This window comes from Apium graveolens, chromosome 5 (genome assembly GCF_009905375.1).
Source record: "Apium graveolens cultivar Ventura chromosome 5, ASM990537v1, whole genome shotgun sequence".
Taxonomy (NCBI): domain Eukaryota; kingdom Viridiplantae; phylum Streptophyta; class Magnoliopsida; order Apiales; family Apiaceae; genus Apium; species Apium graveolens.
Window position 1 is genome coordinate 245,263,607 of NC_133651.1, and position 21,322 is coordinate 245,284,928.

The following is a 21,322-nucleotide window of genomic DNA, read 5'->3' on the forward strand; positions in this document are numbered from 1 at the left end:
CTACACAAGATTCAGGATTGCTTATATTGAGAAAACTCAAGAGAAACAACAAGCTCAGATTGATCAAATTCTGACAAATCAAGCTTCTCAGCAATCGCAACTTACTGAAATCCAGACCTCAGTGGAACTACTTATCTCTCTTTTATTACCTGCTGATGCCAAAAAGGGGGAGAAGGTAATTAAGTCCAAATACAAAACCAACAAGACACTGCAAGGAAAGGATGATGGAAAAGATGACCAAGGAAACTCTGGAATGGGTAGTGGTCATAGTCAAGGTAGAAGGTTTACATCAAGACAAGCTAGTCACAGAACAAGTTCTGATACTGGGAAAAGAATAAGTTCTGCTGCTGGTAAAAGGATAAGTTCTGATGAACTTCTAGATCTTGATGAGGAAATGTCAAGACAGTTATTTCTTCAAGAAAATCCAGGGATGGACTTGGAAAGTTTAAAGGAAGAAGAAGCCAGACTTAAATCAGAGAAAGTCACATCTAAATCTGAAGCTTCTGGTAAAAAGTTACTTCCAAAACCTAAAGGCATTGTGATCAAAGAAAGGACACATACTGAAGCAACTTTGGCTAGATCACAACCACAGATAGATCCAAGATCCAAGGGTAAAGAAAAGGTTGGTGAACCTATCAAGCCTTATGTACCTCCTGAGGAAGAAGAAATTACTGATGGAAAAGATGATCTTGCTCTGACTACAAGAAAAGTTCTTAAAACAACCTCTGACATGGCTCAAGTTGTTCAGAGTCAAGAAATTGTAAGTTCTGATATTCAGAAGAAGCAAGTAACCTCTGACAGTGCTCAAGTTAACTTGATATCAGAAAATAAATCAAAGACACTCCTACCAGGATTCACTAAAGCAAAACAAACTCAATTTTTGAAGACTACTGCAAGTGGTTTTGAAGCAAGAGTAGTTACTGGAAAGGAAGCTAGAGATAAAACTGGATTGGGAAGTGCTGATGAAAGAAGAGTACACAACACTACCAATGATCCAACTTCCTTGAGTGAACCAGGTATTGGAGCAACTCCTGAGAGATTGAATCAACTGGAATCTGTACAGATGGTTTACCATACCTACTTGAAAGAATACATCATGTTGTATTTCATGACAGATGGTAGGGTTTATCATATAAGACAAAATGCCATTCCTTTGAAGTATTTTGAAGAATTGGAGCATGTACTTTTCTTACTTCAAGTGGATGACAGAATAACAGAGACTGTTGCAAACTACTTAAAAGAACAGATTCAGAGACAGAAAAGGCTTTATTCTGTTAAGTCTGACAGCAGATATGTTCCAAAGTACAGAGATCACAATGGTGATATTGTTATTATGAAGCCTAATACTGCACAGATCAGAACGTATCTTGGTATTAAGGGACTTGAATTCAATCTTGAGTCTGACAAAGCTTATGTCATAAGACTAGATCAGGAGTTGAGAAAAGCAAAGATTAATGATCTCAGAGCTGCAATCTTTCAAACTGGTGAAGATACTGCAGAGCTTAAAGGTGTTAAAAGGAGAATGATTGATGAACTAAGATATGCTGAGAAATGTTTGTTGAAGAACTATCTCAGAACAACTCCTGACATCAGAGAGATCATAAAATGAAGAAGCCAAGTCGAAGATCTACAACTGCTTAAATTCTGATATTTATACAGATTGAAGTTGTTATCAGAAGTTGAAATTGGTAAAAACTTTAAGGACTGTAAGTTGTAGTTATCTAGTCTATTTCTCATGCATTTGTACTTAATGTTTTTGACATCATCAAATATCTGTTAAACTTGTATATTTTGTTAATTTACAAGTTGGGGGAGATTGTTAGATATATTTGATAATGTCATGGCTAATATGTTTTATGTTTAGCTTTCAGATCTTACGTGAACAGGATAAATCAGTACTTAACTGTTGATCAGTACTTATACTAAAAGTGAGGACTTAAGGATATCAGTACTTATATTATCAGGAGATAATCATCAGAAGATAGATATCAGAACTTAAGTGCTGAAGGACAATCAGATAAGGACAGTAGCTGATTAAAGGAAAGAAGATCGAGATAAACATAAGAAGAGATATGCATGAAGAAGGAATTCCGTGAAGAATGGAATACTTGGAAGAAAAGATATCTGATTGATATATTTTAGGAAGCAGAATTATATTCCATATCAATTAGCGATTATCTTGTAACTGTGTAGTATATAAACACAGACATAGGGTTTACACTATAAGTGTTATCATTATTAGAAAAGATTATTTATTGTAACCCTAGCAGCTCTCGTGATATTTGTTCATCACTGAGAGGTAACAGTTCCATACTGTAACAGAGTTTATTGTTTCAATAAAGTTTGTTTTCTGTTACTTAAGTTCTTAAAGTTCGATTTGAGTGTACTATACACTGTATTCACCCCCTCTACAGTGTGTGTGTGACCTAACAGTTTATATACTACACAGTTACAAGATAATCTTCCAATTGATATCGAATATAATTCTACTTCCTAATATATATCAATCAGTTATCTTTTTCTTTCAAGTATTCTATTCTTCATAGAATTTTTCTCCATGCATATCTCTTCTTATGTTTGTCTTGATCTTCTTTCCTTTCAATCAGCCGCCTTCCTTATCTGAACGTCTCCTTAAGTCCTGATATTATCTCCTGATAAATATCTCCTGATAACTTAAGTTCTGATATCTTAAGTCCTGACTTCAGTATAAGTATTGATTTCCAGTTAAGTACTGATTTGTCCAGTTAAGTACTGATTTGTCCTGTTAAGTAAGATCTGAAAACTAAACACAAATCATATTAGACATGACATCATAAATATATCAAACAATCTCCCCCAACTTGTAAATTAGCATAATATACAAGTTTAACAGATATTTGATGATGTCAAAAATATTAAGTACAAATGCATGAGAATTTGGCTAGATAACTACAACTTACAGTCCTTATAGCTTTACCATCCTCAAGGTTTGATAACAACTTCAGTCTGTATACACTTCAAAATTTAAGCAGTTGTAGATCTCTGACTTGGCTTCAATTTCTGATCTCTTTGATATTAGGAGTTGTTCTGAGATAGTTCTTCAACAAACATCTCTCAGCATATTCAAGTTCATTGATCATCCTCCTTTTAGCATTCTTCAATTCAACTGTATATTCACCAGTTTGAAAGATAGCAGCCCTGAGATTATTTATTTTAGCTTTCCTTATATCCTAATCTAGTCTGATGATGTAGGCTTTATCAGACTCAAGATTGAATTCAAGTCCCTTAATACCAGAAAATGTAGTGATGATTTTAGCAGTATTAGGCTTCATTTCAACAATTTCTCCACTGTGAGATCTGTACTTAGGACAATATGGGATGTCAGACTTTACAGAGTAAAGTTTCTTCTGTCTTTGAATATTTAATTTTAAACACCCTGCAGCACCATCTGTTGATCTGTTTTTCACTTGAAGTAGAAATAGAACATGTTCCAGTTCTTCAAAATACTTCAATGAAATTGCATTCTCCCTGATCTGAAATACCCTCCCTTCTGACTTAAAGTATAACATAACATCTTCTTTCAAAACCGAGTGGTAAACCATTTGTACAGATTCAAGTTGATTCAATCTCTCATGAGTTGCTCCTACACCTGGTTCACTTAAGGAAGTTGGATCATTGGTAGTGTTGTGTATTCTCTTCTCTTTAGAACTACCCAATCCAGATTTGTCTCTTGCTTCCTTTCTTGTAATGACTCTTGCTTCAAAACCACTTGATGTAGTCTTCAAAGGTTGAGTCTATTGAGCTTTGGTGAATCCTGGTAGTAGAATCTTTGAAGGTTTAACATGAGCAATGTCAGATCTTACCTTTTTCTTATCTTCTGATATCAAGACAACTTGAGCTATGTCAGAGGTTGCTTGCTTCACTGAAATATCAGAATTTACTAAGTCCTGATTTTGAACAACATGAGCTATGTCAGAGGTTTTTTGAATATCCTTTTTCTTCAAAATCAGACTATCATCTTCATCATCAATTATTTCTTCATCCATGACTGGCACATATACCTTTACAGGTTCATTAATTTTTTCTTTGCCCTTGGATCTTGGATCTACCTCCACTTGTGATTTGGATTTGGTTGCCTCAGCATTTGTCCACTCCTTAATCACAATACCCTTAGGTTTTGGAAGTTTTTTCAACAACAGAAGCTTTAGATTTGGAGTTGACTTTTTCTGCTTTAAGTCTAGCTTCTTCTTCCTTTAGACTTTCAATGTCCATTCCTGGATTTTCTTTAAGAAATAATCTCTTTGAAATTTCTTCATCAAGCTCCAGATGTCCAGCAGAATTTATCCTTTTACCAGTATCAGAACTTATTCTTCTCCCAGTATCCGAACTTGTTCTTTGACTTGTAGTTCCAGCTTTGCTTGATAAATAACCTTTGCTTTGACCATGACCTCTACCCATTCCAGAGTTTCCCTGGTCATCATATCCATCATCCTTACCCTTCAGTACTTGAGTAGATTTGCATTTGGACTTAATTACTTTCTCCCAGCTTGATTCTTTAGAATTTCATCAATCTGAGCTTGTTGCTTCTCCTAATTTTTTTCAATATACCCAATTCGGTCAAAGGCTGGCTTGAAAAATCTGTTCTTTTCCAATTTTATATTCATATCTTGCTGGATCAGAGATTCTTGAATTTTATTCATCTTGTCATGAGTGATTGAGTGTTGACCTTGAAGGTGCCTAGTACTCATTGCAGTAACTCTAAGTTGTGCCTTGAAATCATCATTTATCAGCATTTCATCAGCTTTGGCAAGGTGCTCAGCAAGAATTTTTTCAGTAGGAACAAAACTAACTGTGTTCAATTCCTTAGTCCACTCCTTTCCTCTAGGAGTTTCACTCCAAGGTACTGGTGCATCCTCTTTAACAAACTTCTTGATCAAATCAGCTTTACATGGAGCTTGTTGAGGTGCATGTCCTGATGGATCAACTGGATCAGCATCAACATTTGCAGCAGCTTCACCAGTAAGTTCAGCATTATCAGCATCAAAACTTACAGAGCCTGCAGCATCAGCATCCTCTGATAAAATAACAGTATGTGAGGCTATAGAGGCTTCAACATCATCCTCTAAGTTCTGATTTGCAGCTAAGTTCTGATCAACATCCAAATTTTGATGCCCACCTTCAATCTGATCTTCATCATCTAGATTTAGAACTGGTGTAGTTGGAATATCTTCATTGAAATCAGCATCCAAAAGTGGTGTTGTTGGTGGAGTGAGTTGAGTTGGTGGAGCTTCCAAGTACAGAACCTCAGGCACAATCAAGTTATGAATATCAATTTCAGCACTTGTACCTGGGTCTTCAGTATGTACTGGATCAATTACAGGAGACACAGGAGGTGTAGGCACTTGGTCTGGAATATCCTCTTGCTCTTGAATAGGAGAGTTGTGAGCTGATTCAGCTGTGGGAAGTAATTGAATTACTATAGGTTCTGTTGGGATCAGAGATTCCTGACCCCCTTCCTTAGCTGCTTCTTCCAGGACTTCTTAAGAATATGATGATTCACTTACAGCCCTCCTGGCCCTTTGATTTTTAAGTCTCTTTGAAGAATTAGAGACTTTGGGAGCTTCATCATCAGAATTTAGCTTTCTAAGCCTTTTGAGGGGCCTAGAACTCCCAGTTTCAGTATCTTTCTGAGAAGAGATCTTCTCAGCTTCTATAACAACAGGTTCTGATATAGAAACTTGTGCCTCATTGTCTGACTCATCTCTCAGAACAATTCTCCTTCTCTTCTGTTGAGACTGAGGTACTATCTTAATCCTCTTGGGTTTCGAAGATGAAGGCTTCACTGGATGTGCTGAAGGTTGAGGTTGAGATGACTGTGATGGTTTGAAATATGTCCTGATAGATGGTTGAGTTAATTGAGGTTGAGAAGTTTGAGGTGTTTGTGTAGTTGTGGTATGTTCTGATGGCTGTTGTGTTGGCTGTGATGAGTTGGTGGGTTGAACATCAGGGTAAATAGATGTGTATATTTGTGGATCAGCATTTACCAAGATCTGTTTTACTAACTGAGGAATCTGTAAGGGTCTCTGCACTGGTTTTTTAATGTCAGCATTTAACAAATCATTAAAAGCCCTTTTTGCAAGCTTAAAGGGTGGAATTAATTCACTGGTAGGTTGGGGTTCATCAGCACAACAGAAAGTATATATAAGCTAACATAATCTAGCAAAGTATACTACATTCTTATCCTCTGTCATCCTATCCCCTATGAAACCTAGCACAACACTTGCAAAATTAAAATGAGTTTGATGAATAAGGGCATACCCGATTTGCTGACTCATGATGGGAATATCATCAAAGTTGGAGCATTTATTGGCGAATGCCTTAGTGATACAATAAAAAAAAGCTCCATTCCTTTCTGATATTTGCTCTTTTCAGTTGACCCGGCTTTCCCAAACTTTTCTCATAGCCCAGACTGGCCATAAGCTGCTGTAAAACAGGATCCTCCACTGTTGAGAATGTGCAACCTTCAGGTAAGTGGAGAGCTTTACGAACTGCTCCAGGAGTAACCACATGCTCTACATCTCCTGATGTGAAAACAATGCTTGGAGTACCAGTAGCACCACCATCATCAAATAGCCCAGTTCGCCAAAATGTCAGCACTTGTTGACTTGAAATAGTTTGAGGTTGGGTAAAAGCATACCCAATCTCACTATTGGCTAATAAATCTCGCACAAAGTGCAGATCTGATGGAGCTTCAGCCTTATTCAAGATTGCAGCATAGTTATTTGGTACAAACTTGGCTCCATCAACAATTAAATCCTTGGGCGCCATCAGAAATAAGTGAGACATTAGAGTGCCTGTAAGGTGTTTGAGAAAATATCTATAAAGAAAACCGTCAGAAAATGTGAGAGAGAATAAGAAAAGAGAGAGAGTAAAATAAAAATGAAAATAAAAGATTTGAAAATATTTTATCTCTTTTACTTAGACACCCCACGTGACAGCAATTAATAAGAAGTGGAACAGACCTTTACACCTGTCAGGCATGTAGCAGTTAAGGTAAAAGTTAACTGGCACGGTAAATAAGTAATAATTACACTGCACGTTCAGTTTTTTTAAAAAAAATTGTTCCCACTAAACAAATGATTATTACTGCTTTATCTCACATAAACCAATATTCTGTAAAAATATGACCGTTCAAGTAATGACCAAAAATAAACCAAGTAAATAAATATTTCCACGTCAGCATCAGAACTTGATTATTATCAGAATTTAAAAGTCATCAGAATATGGCTCCTTAACTCGAAAAGTGAATGTTTATTCTTGTAATTCTTTACACAAATACTGATATGGGTATATCAGAACTTAATCATCAGAACTTCCATCAGTACTTGTCCTCAGAATTTATGAAACTGACACTTAAACTGTTCATCCAAAATAACATTTATCACCACAGTAATTTTCATCATTCATATGGAGTGTATGTGTGTGCATTAAGCTAAATATCAGACAAAGAGTAAAGTCTGATTCACTTCAGTACATCTTAGAAATAAGGCATAACTAAGAACTTTGCTTAAAATATGTCATTATTTAGAAGTCTACTATAGAATGAGTTCATGCATGAGTCCACCTCAACTGTTTTGTGCTCATTTTATGCATCTTTTGAAATTCCTTTTTACCGTGGCTTCTCAGTGTAAGTGAGTCACAACTGCTTATCAGAATTTATGCTATTATCAGAGTATTTCTCCAGTAATCAGAGAATGTGAAAAGTCACCAAGAAAATTTTATTTTTCTTTTCTACTTAATACCAGCAATGCACTTGGGTCTTTCCTTCCACATATATTTTTCTCTAGATCTCAAAGGAGTACCTGATATTTATTTATTTTCTTTCTTTTTCTTTTGATAAGTGAGGCTTATCAGCACTTAGTACATCCATCAGATTTACTAACATCAGAACTTAACAGATAAGAAGCACTATTCTAGTTTTTGACTTAGTAATAAGATACACAGAGTAAACCTAACCAAGCTCAGTATCAGAATTTGCTTGTGTTTAAAAGATTTCCACATAAACAATTACTTCAAACATGGGATCTTTACTATATTAAAGACTACTAGGTCAGCATCAAGCACAGTTATCCTCATTGGATTGAATAGTCACAGAAACATTAATATCACTATCAGAGTTTAGAAATTCACATTAGACAACAATCAGCACTTAGAAAATTTCAATTAAGCACAGAATACATAAAGATAGTAATATCTGTAAATACTGATCATAAAGTCTGATGTATCAGAACATAAACTAAGCAGATTTAGAGAAAGAACCTGAAACCATTCCAATTTCATTTACCAATCTTGTAAAAGTAGCTTCACATAGTGGTTTTGTGAAGATATCTGCTAGTTGTTGATCTGCTTGAACAAAATGCAATTCCACTGTACCTTCATCCACATGTTCTCTTATGAAGTGGTACCTTATGCTGATGTGCTTTGTCATTGAGTGTTGAACTGGATTACCTGATAGCAATAGCACTTTGATTATCACAGTAAATAGGGATTTTAGAATATGTTAACCCATAATCCAGTAACTGATTCTTCATCCAAAGAATCTGTGCATAACAGCTTCCTGTAGCAATATATTCTGCTTCTGCAGTTGATGTGGAAATTGACTTTTGTTTTTTGCTAAACCAAAAAAAACTAATCTGCCTCCAAGAAATTGGCAGCTTCCACTTGTGCTTTTCCTGTCAATTTAGCATCCTCCAAAATCTGAATCTGATTAACCTATTAGCTTAAAGTCTGATTCTCTAGGATACCACAATCTCAGATCAGCTGTACCCTTAAGGTACTTGAAAAAAAAATTCACAGTTGTTAAGTGAGGTTCTCTTGGATCTGCTTGAAATCTTACACAAAGACTTGTAGCATAAATGATATCAGGTCTACTTGTAGTTGGATAGAGTAGTGAGCCAATCATACCTCTGTAATCGGTAATATCTACTCATGTACCAGTATCCTTATCCAATTTTGTTGCAGTGGCCATATGAGTGGATGCGCTTGAACAATCTTGCATTCCAAGTTTCTTCAACAAATGTCTGGTGTACTTAGATTGACAAATAAAGTTCCTTCTTCATTCTGCTTAACATGAAGGCCCAGAAAATAGCTAAGTTCTCCCATCATACTCATTTGATATCTTGACTACATTAGCTTGGCAAACCTTTTACAAAGTCTGTCATTTATAGAACCAAAAATGTTATCATCAACATATATCTACACCAAAAGTAAGTCATTTCCATGGTTGAGATAAAACAATGTTTTGTCAATAGTCCCTCTGTTAAATCCACTTTCCAGAAGAAACTGAACTAATATCTCATAATATGCTTTTGGAGCTTGCTTGCCATAAAGTGCTTTATCAAGTCTGTAGACATGATGAGAAAATTTTGAATCTACAAAACCTGGAGGTTGTTCAACATATACTTCTTCTTCTAATTCTCCATTAAGAAAATCACTTTTTACATCCATTTGAAAGACTGTAAACTTTTTGTGAGCAGCATAAGCCAAAAATATCCTTATGGCTTCCAATCTAGCAACCGGTGTAAATATTTCATCATAATTAATTTCCTCTTGTTGAGAATATCCTTTTGCAACCAGCCTTGCTTTATTTCTTGTAATTATGCCATCACTATCAGTTTTGTTTCTGAACACCCACTTTGTACCAACAATAGATCTGTTCTTTGGTCTTAGCACCAGGGTCCAGACTTTATTTCTTTCAAATTCATTTAACTCTTCTTGCATTGCTTGCACCCAATCAGCATCTTGAAGAGCTTCTTCCACTTTCTTAGGTTCAGTCTGAGAAAGAAAAGAGTGATAGAGACATTCATTTGATGTTGTTGTTCTAGTTCTTATACCTGCTTCAGGATCTCCAATAATCAAGTCAGGTGTATGTGCTTTAGTCCACTTCCTTGCAGATGGAAGATTATCTCTAGAACTGGATGCTCCCCCATGATCCATGTTGTCTTCATCAACATTTTCTGATGCTCCCCCTGAAATTATGCTCTCTGAGTTGGATCCTTCAGAATTTAAGTTTCCAAAATTATCATAACTTGGCCCATCAGATCTTGATGAATCAGAACTTGAAGAGCCTGTTCTTGGTTTTGATGCTTCTTGAGATATGGTTGGATCTTCAATATGCTCCTCTTGCACAGGTGCATTTTCCTTTGGCATAGTCACCACAGTTTCAATAACAGCAGAGTTTAACCCATCAGAGTTTGTAGTATTAGGATTTAGACTGTCAGGATTTACAGAATCAGAATTTAAAACTTCATTCTCAAATCTCAGCTGATCATGATCATTGAAATCTTCAAGTCCAGTAATCTTCTTATAATCAAAAGAGACATTGATAGATTCCATGACAACCCTTGTTCTTAAATTGTAGACTCTGAAGGCTTTTGTGGAAAGTGGATATCCAACAAAAATTCCTTCATCAGCTTTTAGATCAAATTTGGATAGCTGTTCAGGATGAGTCTTAAGAACAAAACACTTGCATCCAAATACATGAAAATACTTCAGATTTGGCTTCTTTTTCTTCACCATCTCATATGGTGTCTTTCCATGCTTGTTGATAAGTGTTGCATTCTGAGTAAAACAAGAAGTCTGCACAGCTTCAGCCCAAAAATAGGTTGGTAACTTTGCTTCATCAAGCATAGTTCGTGCAGTTTCAATAAGAGTTCTATTCTTTCTTTCAACAACTCCATTTTGCTGTGGAGTTCCAGGAGCAGAGAATTCCTGCTTGATTCCTTGGTCTTTGCAGAACTCTTCCATAATCAAATTCTTGAACTCAGTGTCATTATCACTTCTTATGATTTTCACAGAGTTTTAACCAATTTATCCAGTTATTTGACATAATCAATCAAGATAGATGCAATTTCACTTTTTGTGTACAAGAAATACACCCATGTGTATCTGGTGAATTCATCTACTATGATCATAGCATATTTCTTCTTTGCAATAGACATGACATTCACTGGACCAAATAGATCAACATGTAGTAGGTGATAAGGCTCAAATATTGAAGATTCAGTCTTGCTCTTGAATGAAGATTTTCTTTGTTTTGCCTTTTGAAATGAATCACAAAGGCCATTAGGAGCAAATACTGATTTTGGCAGTCCTCTCACAAGATCTTTCTTGACTAGTTCATTTATATTGTTGAAATTTAAATGAGAAAGTTTCTTGTGCCAATCCCAGCTTTCTTCAATTGATGCTCTACTTAACAGACAGATTGTAGAACCATCAGAACTTGTTGAAATCTTGGCTTCATAAATGTTACCATGCCTGTATCCTTTTAGAAAAACTTTGCCTGTAGATTTGCTTACAACTTCACAGTGTTCTTCAAAGAAATCCACATGATAACCTCTGTCATAGATTTGACTAACACTCAGCAAATTGTGTTTAAGTCCTGTGACTAGAGCTACTTTTTCAATGATGATATTCCCAAGATTGATATTGCCATATCACAGAGTTTTTACAATGTTGACATCTCCATAAGAAACACCTGGGCCAACTTTCTCCATAAAGTCTGATAGCAGGGCTTTATTTCCAGTCATATGTCCTGAACATCCACTGTCCAGAACTAGGATGTTTTTCCTGTTCCCCTGCAATCACAAAGACCACTAATGATTAGTTTTAAGGACCCAGACTTGCTTGGATCCTTTGGCCTTATTAAGTTTGTTAACATTTACAGCGGATTTAGCATCATAATTTATGTTAACAGTTTTCTTATCAGAATTTGCAATATCAGACTTTATATCAGAACTTACACTAGAAGGAATACTGCTAACTTTCTTTAAAGAAGGTTTTATTTGATAATAATCACAGTACAAACTATGATATTCCTTACAAGTATAAATGGAATGCCATAAACTACCACAATGAAAATAAGGATTTTGTGGCCTATATCTAACAGACTGACTCTTAACTCCTGATTTTGAAGGTAAGGAGTTTATGTTTTTATTCTTCCTGCAAAAAGAAGCCAGATGGTTAGAATTTCCACAATTATAACATTTCTTTCTAGGAGCATTAGGAACAGGCTTATAATCATTTCTTTTATTCACACCTACCTTTTCATTCCTATTTTTCTTAGGTGGCTTTACCTTGTTTATATTCTTAACTTCTTTCAGCTTATACTTAAGCTGCTTCTTTGTCATTAAGCCTATGTTAACTTCAGTTGGCTTATCCTGTTTTGGTTTGTCAGAAGTTAATTTCTCTTTAACTTCTGATTTATCAATATCAGACTTTACAGCTACAAACTTAACAGGATTTACCTTTGGCTTTTGTTTAACAACTAAATGCTCAATTTCTACAGTTCCTTTATTATTCTTATCATCTCTATACCCTAAGCCATCTTTCCAATTTCCACTACTTAACAAATTCTGAGTTGTTCTGCCAGAGTTAGTCCAAGTCCTGATAATCTCTCTTTCCTTTTCTAACTCAGTTTTTAGAGATTCATTCATTTTAAGCACTTCATCTCTAACATAGAAAGCATCATCTCTATCTTTCTGAGTTTGATGGAACATAAGTAACTCTTTTTTCTAAATAATCATTTCTCTTTTTATAAGAAAGATTTTCAGAAGTTAATAATTCACATGTTAAAGTTTGATCCCTATAATTAATAAACATGGTTTTAAGATATCTTCTCAACTCAGTAATATCATCAGTATGAAAAGTATAAGTTGTTTGAGGTACCTTAAACTCAGCAGCTTCAGAACTGCTATCAGCATTTGCCATCAAGGCATAGTTCACCTCACTTTCAGAATCTGAAGTGTCTGTCCAGCTTTTCTTCTTTGTGATAAGAACCTTGCCTTTGTCACTTTTTCCTTTCTTGCAATCAGGAGATATGTGGCCTTTCTCACCACAGTTGTAGCATTTGACATTTGAGTAATCTTCTCTGTCAGACTTTCCTCCTTTTCCTTCAGATTTTCTGAAACTTTTCTTATCAGAACTTGCACCTTTCCTGGAAAACTTCTTTCCCCTTCTGAATTTCCTGTATACAATCTTTGTGATTCCTTTCACCATAAGAGAACACAGCTTCATCATCTCTTCATTAGGGTCCATCTCGGATAGACTTTCAGTTTCTAAATCCTCATCACTATCAGAACTTGATGACTCAGTATCAGACTTTGTGATGAGAGCCTTTCCTTTGTCTTTCTTTGAGACATCCACTTTAGGGGATTCCTCCTCAGCCTTAAGAGCAACTGTCCTTGACTTTCTCCCATGCCTCTTGCTTCTTTGATCCATCTCAAGTTCATGAGTCTTGAGCATACCATAAATTTCATCAAGAGTAGTTTCATCAAGAGCATAGTTGTCTCTTATAGTTGTGGCCTTCAAATCCTAACTTTCAGGAAGAGCTAAAAGGAATTTAAGATTAGTATCTTCAAGATCATATTCCTTATCCACCAGTGACAGATTAGTCAAGAGTTTGACAAATCTATCATATAAACCAGTTAATGACTCATCAGGTTTTGAGTCAAAGTGCTCATACTCTTGAGTGAGTATAGTCCTCCTGTTCTTCTTAATTAAATCAGTTCCCTGGCATCTTGTCTCCAAGGCATCTCATATCTCCTTTGCAATCTTGCAGTTAATTACCCTGTTTGACATGACATTATCAATGGCACTGTGCAACAAATGTCTTACCTTTGCATCCTTTGCAATAGATGAGATATCTTCTGCTGTATATTCACTTTTCTCCTTTGGTACAGTCTGTGCTGGCTGATCTGCAACTATAACAGAGAGCTTGGTTGGCTTATGTGGTCCTTCATTGATTCTGTCAAGGTATTCTGGATCTGTAGCTTCCAGAAACATAGACATCCTCACCTTCCATATGGGATACTCAAAAGGTTTCAGTATGGGAACCCTAATAGTCTCATATTGTGCTTCTTCAGACATGATTGTTTTTGGATCTTTAGTGTATGTATGTTAACAGATTGCTCTGATACCACTTGTTAGGTCACACACACTGTAGAAAGGGGTTGAATACAGTGTTTACTACAATCAAATCGAATATAAGAACTCAAGTAACAGAAAACATATTTTATTCAACACAATAAACTCTGTTACAAAAAACTGTCCTCTCTCAGTGATGAACAAATTATCACGAGAGCTGCTAGGGTTACAATGAATAATAATCTCGATTATGATAACACATATAGTGTAAACCCTATGTCTGTGTTTATATACTACACAGTTACAAGATAATCTTCTAATTGATATCGAATATAATTCTGCTTTCTAATATATATCAATCAGTTATCTTTTTCTTCCAAGTATTCTATTCTTCATAGAATTCTTCTCCATGCATATCTCTTCTTATGTTTGTCTTGATCTTCTTTCCTTTCAATCAGCCGCCTTCCTTATTTGAACATCTCCTTAAGTCCTGATATTATCTCCTGATAAATATCTCCTGATAACTTAAGTTTCGACAACTTAAGTTCTGATATCTTAAGTCCTGACTTCAGTATAAGTACTGATTTCCAGTTAAGTACTGATTTGTTCTGTTAAGTAAGATCTGAAAACTAAATACAAATCATATTAGACATGACATCACAAATATATCTAACATAATTCTACTAAAATTTTTGGTTACACCTTTATTTCTCTTATACTTCTACATGTCTTATGATTCTATTCAATTTTATTTTATTTGAAATCTCATTTGAAGTGATACACAAGTATTAATTTTGTTTATACTTCTTATAATACTGCATATCTTATGATTCTATTCAATTTTATTTTATTTGAAATCCCTTTTAAAGTGATACACAATTATTAATTTTAGTTATACTTTTTGAATCATATACTTTTAAATATTTAAAATAATTTTTTTTAGCCTTTTTAAATCATACTTATTTGAAAATATATTGTTTTTAGCCGTTTTGATTTAGTATATATAGTATAATTCTATTTTAAATATACTTCTTGATTTTTAAATATCACCCAGCCACCCACAAATTTAAATATGTATATATATATACATATTAAATCATTTTTTTCCAAGAAATTCAATACATAAAAATTTATTGTAAATGCGAAAGAATAGCTATATAAAATTCATACAAACATATATAAGAACCATTGTTCAAGATACAGCAGAACACGAAGAAAGGTAAAGACTTAAAAACCCATGGCAATTTAATTTTTTAAGCATATCTGCTTTTTAGCATGCCAATTTTTGCCCATATATAAGTTTTTTTTTTTTTTTATCTTTGTTAGTATTTATTAAACCAGCAAGACCTTGCACTAATATTCTACGTCACGGTGTACGCCAAGGTGAGATGTTATGGTATCCTGCATGAAAATTAATTTTATAGTGAATATTAAAATATTTTTATCATCAACCACAAGCGTATAAACTGAATTAAATAGTCTTATTATATTAAGATAATCCCAAGTAAATTTAATTATATCTATCATGTTACATTTAGTTAGATCATGAACAAGCTTATAATATTTGTATTATCCACTTTATACTATTTTTGGACTAATTTCTTGGCACCTTTACAATTTTCTCTTATAGATATGACTTCACATCTGAACAAGAGGTCAGCTGGCAAAATAAGATATCATCAAATAAGAGAATCTGAAACGAAAGAGCAGCGGGATGAACGTAATGATAAACGTCGGAAATAGTATGCGGTACGGGTATTATCAACTAAATTTAATTTGTTTTCATTATTTTATAGAATTATTCAATTAGATGATGATATCTGGAGTTCTATGCAAAAATATAATGATGTTGTTGAAGAAAAAGAAAAAAAAAATCTCAACTGGATGAGAATCATTTGGATATTAGCTGAGGTTGTATAAACAAAATTATAATTATATATCTACATAAATACATACTTTATACCGTATTTGGCTCATTTCTTAGTAACTTTTTAATAATTGATGGCCATTTACATATTTTTTTTTTGATTTTTATTAGTATTACTTAGACCAGTGAGACCTTGCATTAATATTTCACGAGAAGGCGAGGTGTTGTAGTTTTCTGCGCATTGTAGCTTCCTGCATTGGAATTAATTTTACAAAAAAAATAAAAAATTTAGTTCAAATATAAATATCATATTAAGATTAAATTATTTATCAATAGCCGACTAGCCCTATCATATTTAGATAATTCCAAGTCTCAACTACATTTAATTATATATATCATTTTGATGCTAGTTAAATCAATAGGCTTATTAATACGATATAATAATATTTTAAATTTATGTTTCGAAAAAATTACGAGATTTAACCCTCCGTAAATATAATTTAAATTCTTAATTCCGGTTCCTGTGTTTAGCACAGACTATCGACTAGACTAGTGATGATTAAAACATACCTGCAGTCTGCGGGAAGTTGCGTTTCCTGGTAAGTAACAGGTCAGATCCCCGTTTTTTTTTGGCTAATTTAGATCCACGTTTCTTGGTTCAGGTTTCTTAAAATATTTTGTACAATATTTTCCTCAACTTGAAAAATTAAAATTAAATGACCATCGTTTTAACTAGAGATACACAAAAGATCCACCGGACCGGATTTTGACCGGATCTTAAAAAATCTGGGTTTTGATCGGGCCAGACTTTTCAGGCTTTGACTTTGACCGGGCCGGGCAGGGCCGGGCTTTCCGAAAATATTAGAGCCCGGTTTGGGCCCTTGAGGTGGGCCTAACCGGACATTTTTTCGGGTCGGAATGGATTGGAACGAGTTTTTTCTAATTTAAATTGGATCGAGTTTTATTAGAGATTCCGAAGACTACATATGTTAGCAACTAAATCATCGTAAAAATGTATTAGTTTACTTGGAATATTTTTTGAAAATATTACTTCGTTGAAAATATTTAAGTTCAACAAAAAATAAATATGTTTATAGAATAATATATTTATCATTATTATCCAAATATATATAGTGTATTTACTATATCTTCTTTCATTATTTATGCAATGAAGTATATAAATATCACATATATATGTTTAAAGTATTATTTATATTTATAGTAATTGTGAATTTATAAATATATAAAAAAATACATTAAAATAATCAGATTTTAACCAGGATTTTTCGGGTTTTTAACCGGACCGGGCCGGGCCGAAGCCCGGATTTTTAACCGGGCCGAATTTTGCCTAAAAATATCGGCCCGTTAAAGTCCTAAACCCGGACCGGGACCGGGGCAGACTTGACCAGGTTTTGATCGGATCGGGCCCGACCAGATTTTCGGACCCGGACTTTATGTGCATCTCTACGTTCAACCGCCTTTATTGGAACACATATAAATATACAAGACAATCACAAACGTATACTACAGGCTGAAACTGCCATTACTTTTTACTAGCATAAATCTCGTGCATCGCACGGGTTCCCATTAATATTTTAAATTTTTATTTATTCAATTATATTATATTTTTAAAATATTTATATAAATATATAATGATTATAAATTTATAATCAAAATAATATAATAATATGTGATCGTAATTTAGTAGAATAAATAGACTATTTATAGTAATTTAACAATTTAGTAGTTTAGCAGATAAATAACACTATTATTTATATATTTTAATAATATGATAAGTTGTATTCGTATTTTAGTAGGATAAGTATACTATATTTAGTACTAGTTTAATAATTTAGTAGTTTATTAGATATATAACACTATTTATCTATTTTTGTAATAATTAAAATGAGTAAATTATCGTTGAACCAAATTATCTCTATTCCGGCTATTATAATATAATATAGATTTAAAAACACAGCAACTATTTAATTAATTGAAATTGCATTTGCAATAATAAATTACCTAAGAGCTAAGTTAAGGGTTCGCCAGACGTGCTACCGGGTGGTCCGCCTGTGTTATGACTTCCATGAGAATGATGAGAACCGCTTCCTGTAACGGAGAGCCGTACTATGCTGTGTTTAGATTTACTACCAGAAATCGATTCGGATGATGAAGAAAAGAGCGAGAAACAATAACAAGCAGATCACAATAGTAGATGCACGCACAGAAGCCATTTGTGGATCTTAGCTTTAATCAGTGAGAATGCTAGTTATATATATATACCAGAGCGTGTGAGCTTATCTACTACGACAACAATATGTATCCTTAATTTCCATGAGTTAAGAGCGCACTTATGTAGTGAGTGGAAGTGGTATCAAGTATCAACGGATTCACACTACTACCGGTGACGCATATTTAAGGCAACGAAGCAGCTAGGCATGTACTACTAGGTTCATTTTGTTGAATGAATGACAAGTGATATTGTCGGCTGTTATATTTTCGATTTCTTTCGAAATATTGATCAACATTTTGTAAAAGTACAGAATAATTATTCTTACCAGAATTTAGTTTCATTTTACTTTCATAAAAAATGTCGCATCTTCTATTACTGTGGCTTTAAAGTTTCAATTTTTTTTATATTATTGCAGATAAATATTAATTGCACACCGTTGAACATGATCCATGGTGTGTGTGATAGTTTATTTGGTAAAATGGCAGGATCTATTTTGGTTGCCTGACTTTGGATCGCCTTGTTATCAAGGATTTAGAAGGTGGCAACAACTTTTCCACACCAAATGATTTACACTTTGAGAAATGAAAGTCTATGTCGCCTAAAAAAGTCTTGTTAACGAATGCTAGATATCTTGAGTCGGTTCGTTAAAGAACTCGAGTGAACTCGAATCTATAAACATGTTCGTTAAATAAAATGAGATCGAACCGAATTTTGGGTTGTTCGGCTCGAGTTCGATTCAGCTCAAATTCGTTCATTAAATCTCAAAAATATAAAATATATCATGAATATTATTATATAGATAAGTACTAGATTTAAATCATTTGAAGAGTAAGTTGAAATTATAAGTAAATATGTATAAGAAATATGTATGGGAGATTTCAATAGTTAAACATTAGTTTGAATAGTATCGCTAACTAATGTTTAATCCTGAATTGTTGTTTCAATTTTTTTAAAAATATTTTTTATCCATCTAATCATATGAATGCCATAAAATATATAGTTTAGCGATATGAGTAAAGTTTCATATCAAAATAATTTTATCTGGTTTGCTATTTTAATATTCAAGTATTAGTTTGACTAATACCGCTAACTAGTGTTTAGTCTAGAATTGTTGTTTCGAAATTTTTAATTTTTTTTATCAATCGAAATGTATGGATGTCATAAAATATATATTTTATTGATAAAATCAAAGTTTCAGATGAAAATAATTTTATTTGATTTGCTATTTTAACGGTCAAACATTAGTTTGACTAGCAGCGCTAACTAGTATTTAGTCCTGAATTGCTGTTTTAATTTTTGTAAATATATTTTTCATCTACCCAACCGTATGGATGTCAAGATATACATGTTTTAGTGATATAACCAAAATTTAAAAAAAAAATAATTTTATTTGATATGTTATTTTCACAGTCAAATAGCGGTTGACCTGATTTTTATTTGGCTCGACCCGGCTCGGCTCGGCTTATTTTTGTTCATGAACAAGCTCGTGTTTGGCTTATTAGTTAACGAGCACGAGTTTGAACACAACTTTTGTGCGATAAAAAAGCTTAGATCGACTTGGTTCTTAAAAAAAAATAAAACTCGATACTGTTCGATCAAAACTCGGCTCGACTCGATTCCTGACCAATCCTCAACATATATCTCTCTGCGCTTTCTTGAGCTTGCGCAATGGTAAATCACAAAAATCTTTTTATCTTTTCTTATAAAACTATAATAAAAATAATTAATATCATCATCTTGTGTATTCCTTGCTTAAACCATTAATTTTGCGTGTGATATAAAAATCGGTCCATTAACCGATTAATCAGAGTTCGGACGGGTCCCACCTCGATTTATCGTTAATCAGGTCAAAGTACGGTTTTTTAGAAAATCGGTCAAAAGTCGGGCAGTTCGGGAAAAATCGGTCAAATCGGGTCAAAAATCGGTCAAATCGGTCAAAGTTTGAAATTATTAAAAAAATATTTTTTAAAAAAATTTAAAGTTTTTTGAAAATAATAATTAACATTTAATAATTAATAATAATAATATATTAAAATATTGACTCTTTTATATACAGAAACAATCATATATTTTTATATTCCTAAATCTTTTACACAAATCCCCCTAATTGAATTACTCCCAAATGTCAACACTAAACTTACTTGCTTGATTGATTAATAATCTTAAGGTATTCTAAATTTATTCAACAATGATTATATCTTTCATATTTGTATTGTTTTGTCCTATCCTCACTTAATTTATTTCAAATATTAAGATTTGAATTAGTAGGTACTAATTTTCTGAATACGAAGTAGTGACTAGTGAGTAGTCAGTAATAATTAATTACTTAATTAGTATAAATCACTTAAATATCAATTGTGTACTAGCGAGGGTTTTTTTTGTAAATTTTAACATTTAAACATCAATATTGAATTAATGATATGTGTTTTTATTTGTGTAAATCTTATGGAAGGTTAGCGACATTTAAATAGAATTATTTATTATTATTTATTAAATAAATTACTTCCGATTAATGCTCTGATTAATCAATCCAATTAATCACCGAATAATCACTGAAAGATCCCTTCACCGAACAATCCCGATTTCCGTTTTTTTGAACACTGATTTTGCGACGTGCATGCATTTTGCTTGGTATGTTTGATTCAAGTTACTCCGACGTGTAAATATAGTTCAAATTGGCTAAGACTATTTAAAGTTGCTCCCTGTTAAACATGTAGATCTTTATTTCACCAGGCATAGCCCAAATAAGCTACAAGCCACCCTGGTTTTGATTTCATATGGTTTAACATGGAAATATAAAGACATATTTGTAAATGCATCGTACACTCTTCCCCGGAGAAGTACATATCAATCTCCTCTGATTCTTCTTACTGCTTTGCTGCTGCTGATTTTGCCTTTGGCGCTGCCTACAAAGCGGTAAAGAGATGATATATAGTTAGGCCTTGGGTGTTTCTAACGACTGCAAATACAAGGATATTGTGTGTTTCTCTCGACACTCCTGCATATTTGCCTTGCATAAAGGGGAAAATAAGTAAAATCTTTACCTTCTTCTTGGGTGCAGGAGACTTTGGGGCAGCTTTCTTTGGGGCGGGCTTGGAGGCCGAAGCTTTGGTACTAGTTGTAGCTTTGCCAGTGGCAGGCTCCTTTTTGGCTTGTCCAAACAGTGAAGTTCCCACAGGTTTCTCGGCCTTCATTGATGCCATTGAATAAACTCTTTTCTGCTACAACTCAGAGATTACTCCAACTGCTGAACTCAACTGCATTATTTGGCTGAATTCATAGGATATTTATACACATCCAGATCATCCACTTGTGGAAGG

General features: G+C 33.8%; 1 long non-coding RNA gene across 1 annotated transcript; it reads right to left on the reverse strand.

The window, feature by feature from the left end:
- Positions 1–20,660: 20,660 nt before the first annotated feature.
- Positions 20,661–21,189, reverse strand: LOC141661681 (uncharacterized). The gene is made up of 2 exons (XR_012550086.1): positions 21,047–21,189; positions 20,661–20,908 (listed from the first exon to the last, which is right to left on the reverse strand). It is a non-coding gene; the product is annotated as an uncharacterized LOC141661681 (long non-coding RNA).
- Between the last annotated feature and the right edge of the window lie 133 nt (positions 21,190–21,322).